The sequence below is a fragment of the Myotis myotis genome, unplaced genomic scaffold (assembly GCF_014108235.1).
Source record: "Myotis myotis isolate mMyoMyo1 unplaced genomic scaffold, mMyoMyo1.p scaffold_m19_p_3, whole genome shotgun sequence".
Classification (NCBI taxonomy): Eukaryota; Metazoa; Chordata; class Mammalia; order Chiroptera; family Vespertilionidae; genus Myotis; species Myotis myotis.
Genome location: NW_023416335.1, coordinates 61,369,256 through 61,385,728, shown reverse-complemented (window position 1 = coordinate 61,385,728; position 16,473 = coordinate 61,369,256). Strand labels below are relative to the sequence as shown.

The following is a 16,473-nucleotide window of genomic DNA, read 5'->3' as shown; positions in this document are numbered from 1 at the left end:
TGAAATTGCATTATCCAAAATTGCAATGGCATTTTCGTAGATTTTTAAAAAAATATTTGCTCTCTTTATTTGTTACAAAAATCTCAGTTTTGACTGGACTCAGACTTAGAGGTAGAAGCTCTCAGAGAGGACAGCCTCATCTCTTCGCAATCTGTTCCTGTGTTTTTCTTTGGCCTCCTTCATCCTCTTAGCCAGAAGTTGAGCATATTCTGCAGGGCCTCTTCCTTGTTTTCCTTAGTATGTGGTTTCTTTGGAGCAATTAGCCTGCATGAGTGTTGCAGGACACGTGGAGTAACAAGACGCTGCATCTTGGGTCCTTTAGTCCTAGGTCAGTGGTCGGCAAACCGCAGAACGCGAGCCACATGCGGCTCTTTGGCCCCTTGAGTGTGGCTCTTCCACAAAATACCATGTGCGGGCGCACACGTACAGTGCAACTGAAACTTCATGGCCCATGCACAGAAGTCGGTTTTCGGCCTGGGCGAGTCTATTTTGAAGAAGTGGTGTTAGAAGAAGTGTATAGAGAGGATGAACGAAAGGAGATAGGCGAAACAGGTATACAAGACGAGTGTGGATGGAAGAGTTGGAAGGGGTCGACCTCAGCGAACATACCTCAATCAGATTGAGGACGTGTTTAGCATAGGCCAGCTTAGGAGTACCCTAATTAAGTTAATAACAATGTACCTATCTATATAGTTTAAGTTTAAAAAATTTGGCTCTCAAAAGAAATTTCAGTCATTGTACTGTTGATATTTGTCTCTGTTGACTAATGAGTTTGCCAACTACTGTCCTAGGTTTCTTACCTTCTTTGTTTAGAGGCTTTCTCACAACGCATTTGTGGGCATCCTCTCCTTTAGAGAGAATGAACAGTTTGTGGATTCTGCAAGCTCTTTTGGGCCCCAGGCGATGAGGCACAGTGGGATCAGTGAGACCAGGAATATCTTCTCCCTCTTTTTCTACAATGACCAGGTTGAGAACACTGGGATTGGCAGCAAAATGCAACCCCAAGCAGATCGGTGTTTTCTCTCTCCAGTTCTCCTCGGTCTATACCAGGAGTGCCCCTTACTCAGCAGCAGGCAGACTCGGCCATGGGGCAAGAACACCGGCTTCCTGGGGGAAACCTTGTTTGTCGTTCCCACCACTAATTCGAACCACATAACCCTTTCTTCCTTCATCCAGAGCAGCAGCAGCAGCTTCCGTGGCCATGGCCTTCTCACAAAAGGTACGAAGTTTGGGTTCCTCCTCCACTTTCAACAGGTTTCTGGCAGCCAGTGGCTGGGAAAGAGATGTAGAGCTCAGGTCCCCCTCTGCCTAGAACCGGGGTGTTGGAGAGCTACGGCTGCAGCGAAGCCGTGCTCTGGAGCTCGGTTCATGTCCCCCGAGCCTCTGCAACCACTGCCGTCTCCTCCACCTTCATCCTGAAGCCCATTGTAGTAGAATTTAGCAGCACATTGGAAGTGCTCTTAGATCGCTTTAATTATTATTAACTTAAGAAGCCCCTTTCATAAGGAGATCCATGTAATGATAAACAAACGTACACCGTGCCACATCCAAGGAGACATTGCACAACCCTAACAGACCTTTGACAAACCCCCCTCCAGTGGAAGGGGGTGATCGGGTATTAACGGAATATAACAAATGGAAACCGCGTCTATAAAAACTGCGTATTTGAAAGTGGGCAAGATATGTTAAGACGTTTCTCAGTGCTCTTTAGACGCATGTCACTTGTGGAGAGGCGCACAGTACATTGTCTCCTCTTTGGAGAACCCCGCCCCTCCTTTCCCACGCAGCCCTCCCTCTTCCAATTTCCTCATTCTCAACTCCCTGCCTCATGGTAAAGCAAATTCAGTCATTCCTGGCAAGGTGCTCAATAGCTGAAAGTCTTCAATCTTCACATAAATAGGGTGCAAATCAAACCTTATGATGGTGTAGTCAAGCTTTCAGGATCTCTGTTTGCCACCAGAAGTGTCAGAGTTTAGTACCTACTAAGCCATAGATTTATGAGGAAATGCTTGTAGATTGACAAGCAATTTTGTAACAAATGCATCTTCAGCGTTAGATTCACAGGAATGTTTAGGACATGCCTAAATGATTTAGTATTTCATACCTCTGCTCAAAAGAACAGTTCATATAAGTCAGTTCTATCTGAAAACTGTCAATCAAGCAGAAACTAAAAGTAATTTTAAAATATCATGATTCATTTATAAAAAAGTTTATCTCTAGAATTCAGGAGTGCGCAGTTCCAAGTGATAGACCGATAGCAGGAAAAGTTTGAAATACTTGAATTGAAGCAAGGCAAATTGCTTTTCTTATGTAGATATGGAATGCAGAGCACTTCGGGTTACTTTTATTTATGAGCTGTCAATATTTGAAAATATGCAAAGTTTGAATTGTTTCCCATTTGCCCCAGACTTTAAAAAACATAATTCCTTTTCCTAATGTGCTACCCTTCAGGGCAAGGAGTTGCAATGAACACCACCCAGTCACACAGAATTACAATGTTCTTTATCTTGCTCAGTACTGAAGAAGAAGAAAAGAAAAAAAACTTCCAAAGGTTTGGAATCCTGAAACCTGTAAACAAAATCTGTGGAGCAGATAAAATTTTAAATGGCACAATGCAATTAAAGCTGAATTCAATTTGAGCACACCCTGTCCATCTGTCAGAGGGACACAAAAGCCGAGGAGCTCCATTATTGCTGAATCCCTGCTCTTGTTAATTTGCTTGCTGAGAGATTTCAATTTCTAGGAAGTGCACAAATTAGTGTTCAGTCAGGGCTAGATCCTCAGTAAGTATAAGCAGATGGTGGAAATCAGCCCTAATCAAGTGGCCAAAGCCGTTTTTTTTCTGTCTGATTAAAGCATTTTAATCCTTTCAGATTGTCTGCTTTTTTAGCAAATATTCACCATCCTTTATATTCCTTATATTCCAAGAGAGATTTAAATTTACCTTATGCACATGAAAGGAATAACTTTAGACATATAGTTATCAGTTCTGAGTTACAAGCAGTGGCCAACTGGATTTGTAAATTCATTCAATGCCTTTTTTCTATTATATGGTAAATAATTGTTTGAATCATTATTAATTTATATGCTAATATAAATAAGGCATATTTAATCTCTTGTGGCAGAATTAAATTACTGAAGGAAAGACTAAGATACTTTTTTTTTTTTTAGTTTTAAAATTAAAGCTAGCAAAAACAGAGAGCAACTAGGAAAAGTAGCATGCATGTGCAAATCTCTCACCAGAGAAGATAAAGATGTTATTCTTTACATTAATAAAAACTAACAAATATATTAAATTTAATGAAAGAATGCATTTAACTCAGAGCAAGAGCTAAAACAAAAAAAAAAGCAAGAGCTAAAAACTAAAAAAGAAAGAAGTCTTTTGTAAATATTGCAAACAAAATTAATTAAAATGAAAACTATATAATTGTTCTTAGAGTATGAGACACACTCTCAAAATGTAAAACCACTGTAATCATTATAAGTATGCCGAGTTTGGTTGTGTTAAAAACTCACCCTAACATTTATAAGCCAAGGAATATGTGAAGCAAAATTTTAAGACATTTAGCGAAGCAATGTGAATTGTGATTTAATGGTGTTTAAACAAACAGCTGGCAAAAACAAAGTTTTTCTGCCTCTAACATTTTATCCAGGGCATATGAAAAATAAACTGTTCTAATTATATGAAAAACATGTGTGATATTAACTTGGGAGCAAAACATTAAAGTGTATGAGCATATTTAAGGGTACATTCTTACTATTTTGAAACCTCTCTTAAATGTAGGCACACTAATAAGGAGTATTTATGGGGAGAAAAAGAACACCAGTTTAACATCAGAAAGTATTTTCAAGCAAGCTGAAACTTTGAGTTGAACATTTGTATGATTTCTGATATGCTGAATATTTGTAAAATTTCTGGTAGTGCTTTGACATCCTGTTTAGCAATTCCATTACACAAGCAGATTCTTAACAAACACCCTAACAGTTAGATAAAATTTTATAAGTACAAGTGTTCATTTTATGTATATTTTATGTGTTTGTTTTAACTAGAATAATTACTAAAGAACTGCAGTTTTCATTTCCTTATTTGAACATTTAAATTTGTATTTACAAATTTTAAACTGAAACATATCCTGTGTGCCAAATCTGTATATGGCGCGAAGTTCAGGCACTCGCCCATGAGTGTAAAAGGTGTTACTACTATACAGAAGGGCAAGTGATTCCTTACATATACAACTTACCCTTATATTTTGAAGTTTCTTCTTAAACTATTTTTAAAATTATCATTCCAGTGTAAATCATCAAAAAAATATAAAGCTTACTCTAAGTCTGTTTCATGGAGATAGCTTTTGAGTTTTTCCATTTATAAAGATGAATTCAGCTCACAAAAGAGAGTTTGTATTTCCTTTGTATTCCTCCCATCCATTCATTATCTAACAGTATAATCTAATAGTGAAGCATTGCCCACAAGCGAACACCCTCTCTTTAAAATCAGTCTTAAAGCATTGGATCCTATTAGATTCTTAGGCATTTTATAACTTGTTTGTGCCTAGGCCTGAGTACTTGACAACAAACCTCTATAAAACATAACTTGGTACCAAGCTGAGAAGAATACAGCCTGTGCAGAAAACATAGACTTTTATATCCCCATTTTTTAAAAATATACTACTACAAGCAGATGTAGGAGAATGCACTCAAGAAGTTCCTGTCCTTCACCCTCATTGTTTTACCACTACCACCTCTCTGATTCTAGCCTCACACCTCTCTCTTGGGCAGTTTCATGACTTCCTATTTGGCCTCCCTACATCTTATGAGATTCCCTTCCATCAACAAAATAAGACTACTTTTCCTACCCGGTGTAGGCCCTTGATGTGGTGGCCCTAGCCAATAGTCAAGGCTGCTCTGTCTTGACCCTCCAGCTAAGCTTATCCCTCACTGACTAAATGACATGCCCTCGCCTCTCTAATGCCCTGACTTTTCTCCCCAAGTTCTCTCCATCTGGAATGCCACTGCAAATTAGCTCTAACTGCCAAGATACTACCCAGAGCTTGTCTAAATGTCTACTAATTCCGCAAAACCTTCGGTGGCGGGAGCCTCTCCTGCCTCCGTGGCAGCACTAAGGATGTCCGTGGGGAGCGTAAAATAATGTTTCTCGAACTACCTTCTCCTCCATCACAAACTAGAATAGGTGTTTCCCCACTCTTTGCTTCAATACCTTGTTTTAGTTTTTCTGGTACATCTAAGTAGTTACAACATTCTGACTTGCATTATCCAAAATTATGTACATACAAATTTATATCTTCTCTTCCCTACCACGTGAGTGTCTTTTGTGTTGGTTGGTTGGTTGGTTGGTTGGTTGGTTGGTTTTACCTTCTCTGGAACAAAGTACCTCGTGTGCTATGGAGCTTCACTGTACAATACAGTCGCCACTAGCTGCATGTGTCTATCAAATAAAAATATAAGAAGTTTTAAAATCTTGTTCCTCTATTGTACTTGCCACATCGCATTTCAAGCGCTCTATGACCATATATGGCCAGTGGCTACTGAACTAAACAATGCAGGCACAGAATATTTTAATCATCAAAGAAAGTTCTATCCAACAGCACCATTGTAGAGACTCAGCAATATTGACTTCAATTTCAATTTATATATCATTATCATCCAAGTGCCATGAGAACAGGAAAGAAAGAAGGAATCTTGAAGGCTATTTTTTTTGATAGTTTGGAGGACCAGTGATGCACACACTCAACTCCCTTCTCTGGGAGGCTTTGATAAGCTGAGAGCATCTAACATTTGCTATCTCCATCGTATTAAAACCACACCAACTAGGCCAGAACAATTTTCTGATACTTCATATATAATTGATAGTGGTTAAGGAAATTTATACGGCAACTGTTTTGCAGAAGCTTTAATTCACACTTTCAATATTTAAAAAGGCTGCTGTCACGGCTGGTAGGAATAAAATTAAACCCACCAGCTGTGGTTTGTTTTTTGAGGAAAACACATAACGTTTTATTTCTGCTTTGTCTGTCATCCTTGTAAATGTCAGTATACAGAATTGAAATGTACTGAATACCCTCGTTTGTCATTAGAATCTTCTGAAGATGCTTGTGTGTTTTTTTAATTAGGTAGATATTTTAGTAATTTTTAGTGGAGATTTTTGTTTATTTTTATAGTCTACAAAGCACATAATTTTCATATTTGCTCAGAAAAAAAAGTGATAATAAAATACATTTGAGACTGTCTAATTTTTATATTCTTTTTTCATGGCACTTTTCATCAAAAGATGATCAAAGACTATTTTAAAAAGAGACATATTCTTCAATTATTTCATTTATTACAATTTTGAGGCTATTCCAAGAAATGTCTTCCTAGATTACTTAAAATTGACCAGGTGTTTAGCCATAAAGGTCAGGAGTATTTTGCTGAGAATTAGTAGTTTTCAGGAGACATTCTAGAATCACAGCACTGAATTGTAAAGTGTCCTTTTGATCTATGACATTGATATTACACACTGGGATAATAGAACTTACTTGTCACAAAATCCACCTCGAGTGTAGAGAATATACTCTGACAATTTAATGTTTTTCCATTAGTTTCAACTAGGAATAATTGTATTATACTTTTTAAAATGTTTTTGGCTTATAAGCAGTCAGCCATTGGTAATTACCCTAAGTACAAAGACAAGTATCAAAACTTAGGCATTACCTATTATCTATCAGCACTTAATGTCATTCTAATCAAAATAAAATCATTTAAATAAAGGAGCATTACCTATTATAGAGAATTCCCTGATCATATTTCTCTGAGCTCACCATTATCTCACAACACTATTAACTACTCTTGGTCTACTTGCCTCTAAATATTTCCTTTAGTAACCCATGATATCACCATCTTCTCCCTGATATCTTCTCAGTGTTTATTTGAATTAGATTAAAAAATTGGAGTCCTTCTAAATGCCGTGACCTTTTCCTTAACATATCACAACTAGTTAACTCTTATCATCAGTTGATTGTGAACTAAAAAGCATACAGTGGACATGCGTTTACACTGTAGTCTAGGAACATGGCAGAAACACCAGCCTGAGCTCTCAGGACACAAGGGAAGTAGATGGTGGTGGCAGGACAAGAAGGGGGCAGAGGTGGATTCCAGGAATGAGCTGTGGGAAGGCACAAGAGAGGAATTTCTGGCACTTGGCACTTTTGCTTAAAGCAGGCCCTGCTTTTGCAGCACAAAATGAACAAGTTAAATCAGTATTCTTATATCAGCACACATGATATTTATGTTAAATTAACAATTGTCTATTAAAATGGTAAGTTTCTATCCAAATACAATAGCACAAAAACAAGCCAATAAAACTATTTGCCAATATATTTATAGTTCAGGAGGGTAGCTTCAATAAGATTAAAATAAATAATGGGACCTCATGTTTGCCAGTTCATTCGCACTTTCAGCACCCTTGTCATTTTATAATGCTCTGCCAGTATTTATCACAGATTGCAAAAAGAAAAAAAATCCCTGAATGTGTAAAAATAGCAGCTGTTATTTGCCATTAACAATTGGGCAACTTCATAAATCTTTACAAACTCACCAAGAAAACAGAAGGGTGTGACTTTAAGATTAATCAAAGTAAATGTTATTCTGTCTTCAAGCCAAAAATAATTTACGTTTTTGTTTTAAGCGACTATTCCTTTTGTTTATAAATATTTCTAGAAATTTGAATCTAATGGCATACCTTTGGTCACTACATCACATGGACACTAATAGAAACATTTGGTGAATAATTTCCTAAAAATCATCAGATAAAATAAAAGTTTTTAAAATAATTTTTGCTCCCATTCAAATACTTTGGCAGTATCTCCAATTCAAATTTCCATTATTTCTTGGATATACCATGGTTTCTATGTCTCAGCTGACACCGCCTGGGTAAAGTAAGCCTAAAAGGTCCTTCTAATTTCTAACCTTAATAATCACTATTGTCTCCTGAATGCTCTCCAGTGTGACTATCATCCCCATCAAATAATGTTGCCAAAGCAGCTTATTTACTCTAAAAGTACAACTCTCATCCAACATCTCACTTGCTTAGTAGCACGTCTCATAGACCTTTCACCATCTGACCATTTCCGTATCTCTATCACCTCCAGCCTTGGACCAATGGTCCCACAACAACCCATGATGAGCAGAGCTCAAAACCCTATCTCCTATATTTTTAAATTCTTGAAATATTTTTCTCACTGATTTACACAGATATCTTCAGATTTCTGAGGCATTAATCTTAATTCTACTTTATTTGTGTAATCCTTGGTTAATGTGCTGCTTCTAAAAAAGTATCCAAGAGATTTTTTTTGTTGTTACTATGCCACAAATCTGTTTCTGTGACCTCAACTTTCATTACTGACCAGAATTATCCATTTTATGAGTCCCCTTGATTGAATTAAACATCTGTCTGCAAAATTTCTACCATACTTTTGCTCTGGTCAAAGCTCTAAACAAATTTTCCAGTAGTTTGCAAAGAATTTTCATTATTTTTATAAACACAAAGTAATCAAATGAGAAATAGAAGCATCTTTTGAGGCTCTAATGCAATCTGTCTGAATCCTTCATAGAGGTGGTTTTAATATAACATCATAAGATGTAAAATATCATGTTTCCTACTGTCAAGGTCATTTGGTCACTGATTTCAAAGGAGTCGATGTTCTGGAGCAGTTTGACATCCTGCTTGTATATCTTAAGCAAGGTTTAGTCAATAAAGTAGGAGGAATCATTAGTTATTCAAAGTAAAACTTTCAAAAAATGCGACTAAGACACTTTGACCTTCTCTGGATCAGGAAATGCTCTGTGCATCTTTATGCTCTTTTAAATATAATTTGTCTAAACTGTCTAAAGTAAATCAAAAACTATCACTCAACCCTCTTAGTAAAAAGGGTAAATTTTAATTGCAGAACTTAAAACCTCACAATTAAAAGCTGTGCTCCTGCTTAAAGCCAGCACAAACACAGGCGTGAAGGCTGATGCATACAAATTAGACTTCTTAACGTATTTGTAATTCTGAAGTATAACTCTAAAGCATAGACCATTTATGTGCTTTTCATAGGAGAGGAATAAATTAGATGATTGTTATACTTTCATAAAGTTTTGTCATTTATGTTCTTAATAACTAATGACTCTCAAAATCTTTTATCTGATGAGATATTCATAACATATTTCAAACAGAAAACAAATACATGAAAAAAGAAAAAAAATCCTTTATCTTGAAAAAATGTATTTAGAATCTTATTAACATGTATACTTGTTAAATTAAATTTAAAATGATTCCACTAATTAATAAACAAAACAAAAAAGTATATCTGATCTATAAGGAAAATAATATCAGAAGGAAAAAATAAATGTTATTACTGCTAAGCATATAGTAACATCAATTTCCTGTTCCTTCCAAAGATGTATTGCCTTCTACATGGGACATAGCCTTACTTAATCCCAACTTTATAACAAAATATATGTGCTCAATTGACAGATCTTCATTGTTCTAACTACTGGGAGACATGAGCATAAAGATATAGCAGAGAGAAAGTACTAATATAGAGAGATATTACAATTAAATATTAACTAATATGCAGATCCTAATGTCAAAAGAGGCCAAAGAGGAAAAGACAGATGACTCACCCACTTCTGAATCTCAGCCCCTAGAGTTCCGAATTCTCAGAGAAACAGGCTGAGGAAGGAGTAGCAAGAATTAAGTTGTTTTTAGTACTCAAGGACGCCATGGTGGAGGGGAAGTGTGTGTGTGTGTGTGTGTGTGTGTGTGTGTGTGTGTGTGTGTGAAGAGGTAAAGTCACTATCACAAAGAAAAATAACACACAAAAGTGTTGAAAGGGAAAGCTGATTTAAAGACCAACTTTGCCAATTCCACTATTTTACCCCGGTTAACAATCCTATCTAATAAAAGAGAAACATGGTAATTAGAGTATGACTGCTACCCTTCCCATTGGCTAATCAGGGCAATATGCAAATTAACTGCCAGCCAAGATGGCAGCCGGCAGCCAGGAAGCTTGAAACTAACATGAGGCTTGCTTGCTTCAGTGACGGAGGAAACCAATGTTCCCTGCCTGCTTTGCCGGCTTCTGAGCCTGCAGTTTGAAACATTGTAACAAATATAGAGGCTAAACAAAACCCCAGAAACCAGCTTTCAGCAAGGCGGGATCTCAGAGCTGGAGTTATACATTGTTTCTATTATAGAACTGAAACAAACCAGATACTTGCTTTCAGCAGCAGAGGCCTAAGAGCTGGAGCCTCAGAGCTAAAGCTGGCCCAGAATTAAAAAATAAAAAAGAAAAAAAGGAGCGGTTGGGAGCTTCCGTCACCTGCCAGCCTGAAAACAGCCCTTGGCCCCTCACCCAGACTGGACAGGCACCCCAGTGGGGACCCCCACCCTGTTCCAGGACACCCTTCAGGGCAAACCAGCCGGCCCCCACACGTGCACCAGGCCTCTATCCTAGATAGTAAAAGGGTAATATGCCTCCCAGCACCAGGATCAGTGGAGCCGCGAAGCCTCCCGGCACCAGGATCAGCATGACAGGGGGCAGCGCCCAAACCCCCTGACCACCCTGCGGCTCTGTGTGTGACAGGGTGTGGGGCCACAACCTCCCTATCCGCCCTGCTCTGTTCGTGACAGGGGAAGGCGCCCCAACCCCCTGATCAGCCCTGCTCTGTGCCTGATAGGGGGGAGCTCCCCAACTCCCTGATCGCCCTGCGGCTCTGTGTGTGACAGGGTACGGAGCCCCAACCCCCCTGATGGGCCCTGCTCTGTGAGTGACAGGGGGCAGCGCCCCAACCCCCTAATTGGCCCTGCTTTGTGCGTGACAGGGGTTGGCGCCGCAACCTCCCCATCGACCCTGCCTTGAGTGTGACAGGGGGCGGTGCCCCAACCCCCCAATCGGCCCTACCCTGAGCGTTACTGAGGGTGGCATCGCAACCTCCCGATCCACCCTGCTCTGTGCATGACAGGGGCGGCGCCCCAACTCCCCAATCGGCCCTGCTCTGAGCCTGACCAGGGGCTGCACCTAGGGATTGGGCCTGCCCTCTGCCACCCAGGAGCAGGCCTAAGCCAGCAGGTTGTTATCTCCCGAGGGGTCCCAGACTGTGAGAGGTCACAGGCCGGGCTGAGGGACCCCCCCCACCCCGGAGTGCACAAATTTTTGTGCACCAGGCCTCTAGTCTATACTAATAAAAGGGTAATATGCTAATTAGACTGGATAGACCGGACGTCTTCCGGATGTCCTTCCTGACAATGCCATAGCAGCTGCGAGTGCTGACAGTGGCAGCAGCAGCGGGGTGAAGGAGGCAGCGCCTTCCCCTTATACCTGCCTAGAGGGAGGCCAGGCTGCAGCTTAAGGGAGCAGGCCTACGCCATCCCCTGCGGGCTCCTGGACAGTGAGAGGGGGCAGGCTGTGCTGAGGGACCCCCCTATCACTTAATATACTAACAATCAACAATTATTGAGAGCCTATTGAATTCTAGGAACTATTTGCAATATTTTGGTTATTTTATTTTACACTTACAAAAACAATATCATTAAGAATTCAGCAACTTACACATGAAAGAGAAGCTAAATGGCATAGAAGAGACCAAGCTTTGAATTCAGGTTTATCTAATCCCCATATCAGTGTCCTTTCTGTCACATTACATTTTACAATAAAAGGAGACTCCATTCAAGGGGAAAAAAATTTTTGTCATATGTGATTACCAACATGTAAACTTTAACAGAAATAATGCAATTTAGAATAGGGAGCATCTACAAAAAAAATCACTGGATTTATGGGAAATGTTTAACATGGATTGTTTATGAAACAAGTTCATTTCCCAAGAATTCATTAATTGAGGTATAAGTTGTAAAAGCATTGACAAGATAAACAGTGGACTTAGGTGACTTTTTAAATGCTGAACAGAAAGAGAAAAATACTATGAATTTGCCTGTAGAAATGGTATAGAAAAGATAAATTGATTGCTTGAATCTTTTAGCACAATCATAACTAAAGGTTCATTTGGCTTCAACTTCATTATTTTTAACAAAATTCACTACATTACAGTTACTCGTGGAGTACAAAGTACCATAAATAATTTAAATTAAACTACACTTGTCAAAAGAAATGAACAAGTAGGTTTTATGATGCAATACATTTTATGATGCCTTTAATTCTTTAATTTGTGTATTTTGCTTAGTTGCTAATTCTGAAAACACTATAATCTGCAAAGATTCCTGTACTCATTAGTATAGATTACGAATGGCTCAGCTCAATAGGAAAATCAGTATGAAGGATTCTACTGAACCAGGATTGTTTTTTCAGTGATATCCTATGAATATTTTATAATATTAACTTGAGGGATACAGAATAAATAGTTCACCTTTCTTCCATACAAATTCACCAATTATTCCTACCCTTATATATTTACTGGGATAAAAATATATCTATATTTATGTCTATGTCCATATCTATATCTACCTATAAGAATATCTACAGGGACCTATACTCAGTAACTATCCTTATCTAAGCTGCCTGATTGTCAAGTAAAGAAATTCCTTAGTAATTTATTAATTTAGTCCCACTATAATTAATACATCAAAATTTATATTACAAACTAGAGGCCTGATGCATGATATTCGTGCAAGAGTAAGCCTTCCTTTCCCCGGCTGCTGGCACTGGCTTCCCTCTGGCACTCAGGACCCAGGCATCCCTTGCAATCCTGGCTTCATCCGGAAGGTCATCCGGAAGGAGGTCTGGTCTAATTAGCATATTACACTTTTATTATTATAGATTTCTTTGATACTGTATTGCATACATACACACAAAAACCTTTTATTCAAGACTGGTACTAGAGCTCTCCAACAAGATCTCTGCAGAATTATCACAGGGTAAAACATTAAAATAATTTAAAATATTTTTGTAATACTAAAATGTATAATTAATACTGTACCAAAGAAGCCTAAAGCTACATATGTCTATTATACATTATAGATTAAATATAAAAACTAAATTCTTGTGTGATAAAATATTTCTTGAAATTAGTGCAACTCCCAAATACTAAATAGAATTCATCTACATTCTTTTTCCATTACAATTTACACACTAACAGAAGATAAAGCTCTCAGCTGCCGTATCTCCTCAAACCTCTAGTTTACCATTTAATTACTAAAGCTCTAACACCTTCAAGAGTCTCTAAATGAACACGAAGAAACCACAGAGAAACTCTTGGAAAAATCATTGTGTGTACTTAGATTTGGGGTTAGCAAGCCAGCTGTGTCCCACTGATGCTATCCCTTTGCTATTTTAGCTGTCATCTTTTTTTTTAATATTTTTATTGATTTTTTACAGAGAGGAAGGGAGAGGGATAGAAAGTTAGAAACATCGATCAGCTGCCTCCTGCACACCCCCTACTGGGGATGCGCCCGTAACCAAAGTACATGCCCCTGACCAGAATCGAACCTGGGACCCTTCAGTCCGCAGGCCAATGCTCTACCCACTGATCCAAACCGGTCAGGGCTTTAGCTGTCATCTTGCTGCAGAAACCAAGTGACATGATGGCAATTGAAGCATCCCTTGACAAAGTCCCCTGAACTTTAGTTCCTACTTCCCTAAAATAGGGTTAAGGTATATTCATGTGAAGATCAAATAAGTTAATACTTCTTTAAAATATTTTTTGAAACTGGATGTCTGTATGTAAGCTCTTAAAAGGTGTTTAAAATTGATTAATTTATTACAAACTAGGGGCCCAGTGCACAAATTCATGCACCTTGAAAGGAACTGTGGGCCATGAGGCTGCAGTAGGCACAGGGGCAGGTCCCAGCCCATCCACTGTGCTCCTGCCCAGCCCCTCCCATAGCGGCCCCCAGTCCCCTGTCTTCCAGCAGCACCGCTCCTGCCACAGCCGCTGCCATTCCCATGCGTTGCCGGCGCCAGCCCCGTTCACACCCACTGACGGCACAGAGCTATTGGAGCTGGAAACAGCAGCAGGTGCGAGTGGTGGCTGCTGCCCCGATTGCCCTTAAGGAGCAGGGGGAGGTGGAGAAGCCCTCATGGGAGATCAGGGTCAGCAGCCGCAACTTGCATCCACTGATGATGCTGAGTGATCAGGACCAGTGCGAGCAGTGGCTCCGGTGCTGGCTGCAGGTGTGAGCAGAGCTGGTGCTGGCAATGGGTGTGAGCAGCAGCTCCAGCACCAGCAGCAGGTGTGAGCACCGGGTGGGACCACAGCGTGCAGGAGCAAAGAATTTTCAGTAACCACCAGAGGCTCGCCCCGATGACAGAGACCGGCACCCCCGCACACCTGCTCCACCATCCACTGTGGCTGACACCTGCCATGTTCCGCACCGCCCCCTGGTGGTCAGTGCACATCATAGCAACTGGTTGTTCGGTTGTTCTGCCATTAGGTCTATTTGCATATTAGCCTTTTATTATATAGGATTGCTCTTAAGTGTTTATAAATTGAAACAGAATGAACTGAATAACTTTTCCCTTTCTCTCTTTCCTCATTCTCTATAAGCTTACATACTTTTCTCTTTCATGTAACTGAAATCTTTCAAAAACTGACTTACAAATTAAATTGACCTACAATTACTTAAAATTGTTCTCCCACTGTGATCCTTTTAAGGATCATAGTGGCCTCCCATGTATTTTATTTTAACTTTGGTTGTATGATATATTGATAGTCTTTTCAATCAATTAAACTCTAGGAATGTGTGTTTAAATATGAGGCATAGAGCTCTAATTTTGTGTGCACTATTTTTTAAAAAAATGAGTGTTTCCACTCTTAAAGATATAAATTGAACTCTCTTACTGAATTCATCAACATAGTACACTCTGATGTTAAATTTCCAGGTCTATTTTTTGCCTTTCTTTAAAACCTACAGCTATAAAATAATTTTGCACATTCACTGCTGTTCTGATTCTATCTAACCAACTTCTCTTAAAAGAAGTGCATTCTTCTTATCTTGATCACTTTAGATTAAAGACATTACCTGCATTCCAAAATTCTATATTGTAATCAATAATAGAGGACTCGTCAATGGTGGTTAGAGGTCATAAAAATGGTGTAATCATATGAAAATATTAAAACAAGTTAGATAACAGCTCCCTGAAGTCCATTTCCAACTGACTTGGACATTTAATATGCCTTTTTTATCAATGTGAATTTTATATATTATTGTATAGTAACCAATCAAATATATGTATGCTACCATATAACTTGGGATTTCTCTTAATAAGAGGCTAACGTCAGGGACCACAGAAAAAGAAAGACACCTAGAAAATATTTATTCCCACCTTCATGACCAAATTTATAGCTTAGAGATCTACATCCCTGAACTGCCATTGGGTTATTACCAAATGGAGTCACATTTTGGTGTTTCAGTCATGATACCCTTTAAGTGTGAAATGACAGCACAGTGAAGTAGCCTAAAATTGTTCCTCTGTCCCAAGCCTCCTTCTCTGTTAGATCTGAAAATCTGTAGCTACTCTTCTACACCATTACTACCCAAGTCAAACTTTTTCCAATAAGTTTACACTTGACTTCCACTAAAATATGTCTCATATGTCTACTTCATTCACAATTTTCAAACAAAGATAATGAACTCCATACATTAAAAAAAATACTTAATATTTCCTACTGTGTTCTAGGCACTGCAGTCTTCACATGCATGCCAGTTTTAAGTAATGAATTTTATTATTTTTCTTTCAGAGAGAAAAAAAGTTTGAACTGAGCTTGAAAGTAATCTAAGTGTACTGTGTTTGTAAATGACTAGCCGTTATAGAGCACCTACCAACTATCAGATGTCTTACCCATAATCACTGTCATTTAACATCATGTAATTCTACAGAAAAGCAAGACACCATGAGTTGAGTTACTTGCCAAAGTTCTTACCATGTGATCAAGCTAGTTATCACCCATGTGTACCGGACCCAAAAGCTCACACTCAAACTGCACTCCTATAATTCTCCAGACATCCAGACCCATGTTCTCATTTCCACCCATGTATATTCTCATCGTGCCTTTAATTAAGTTTTCTTTTTTCATCCTCAAACTCAGCACAACTAGGAAAGGAAAGCAACCAGGCCATGGCATGGGTTTCAGAGCAAAACTTAATCTAATTTCATCTGACTGGTTTTCATCCAAGCCATCTAACAGACTGGTGATGTGCCAGAATATTCCTGGAGGCTAAAATACACTGCACTCCTAAGTATAAGTTCTCTGAGGTACATCATATCAATTTCAATGGATGGCACTTTCCTAACCGTAATGTAAAATAACATGCATATGTATAATGTTTAGAGTTAGCAAAAACATAAGAGACTATCTAGCTCAGTGATTTTATTTTACAGATCCAGATACATGAAATCTAAATAGACAAAGATATTTATCCAAAGTAATATGGCAAGTTGGGGGCAAGAGGAAGGCTTGAATTCAGATGGTAAGACATCA

The 16,473-nt window shown here is 38.8% G+C and overlaps 1 protein-coding gene and 1 pseudogene across 1 annotated transcript in view; both read right to left on the bottom strand.

Annotated features, from left to right (window-relative positions):
* The window catches only part of DACH1 (dachshund family transcription factor 1), a 445,250-nt gene that overhangs the window by 378,496 nt on the left and 50,281 nt on the right, over positions 1 to 16,473 (bottom strand). The gene's annotated exons all lie outside the window — the stretch shown is intronic.
* On the bottom strand, positions 74 to 16,038 carry LOC118649649 (annotated as a pseudogene).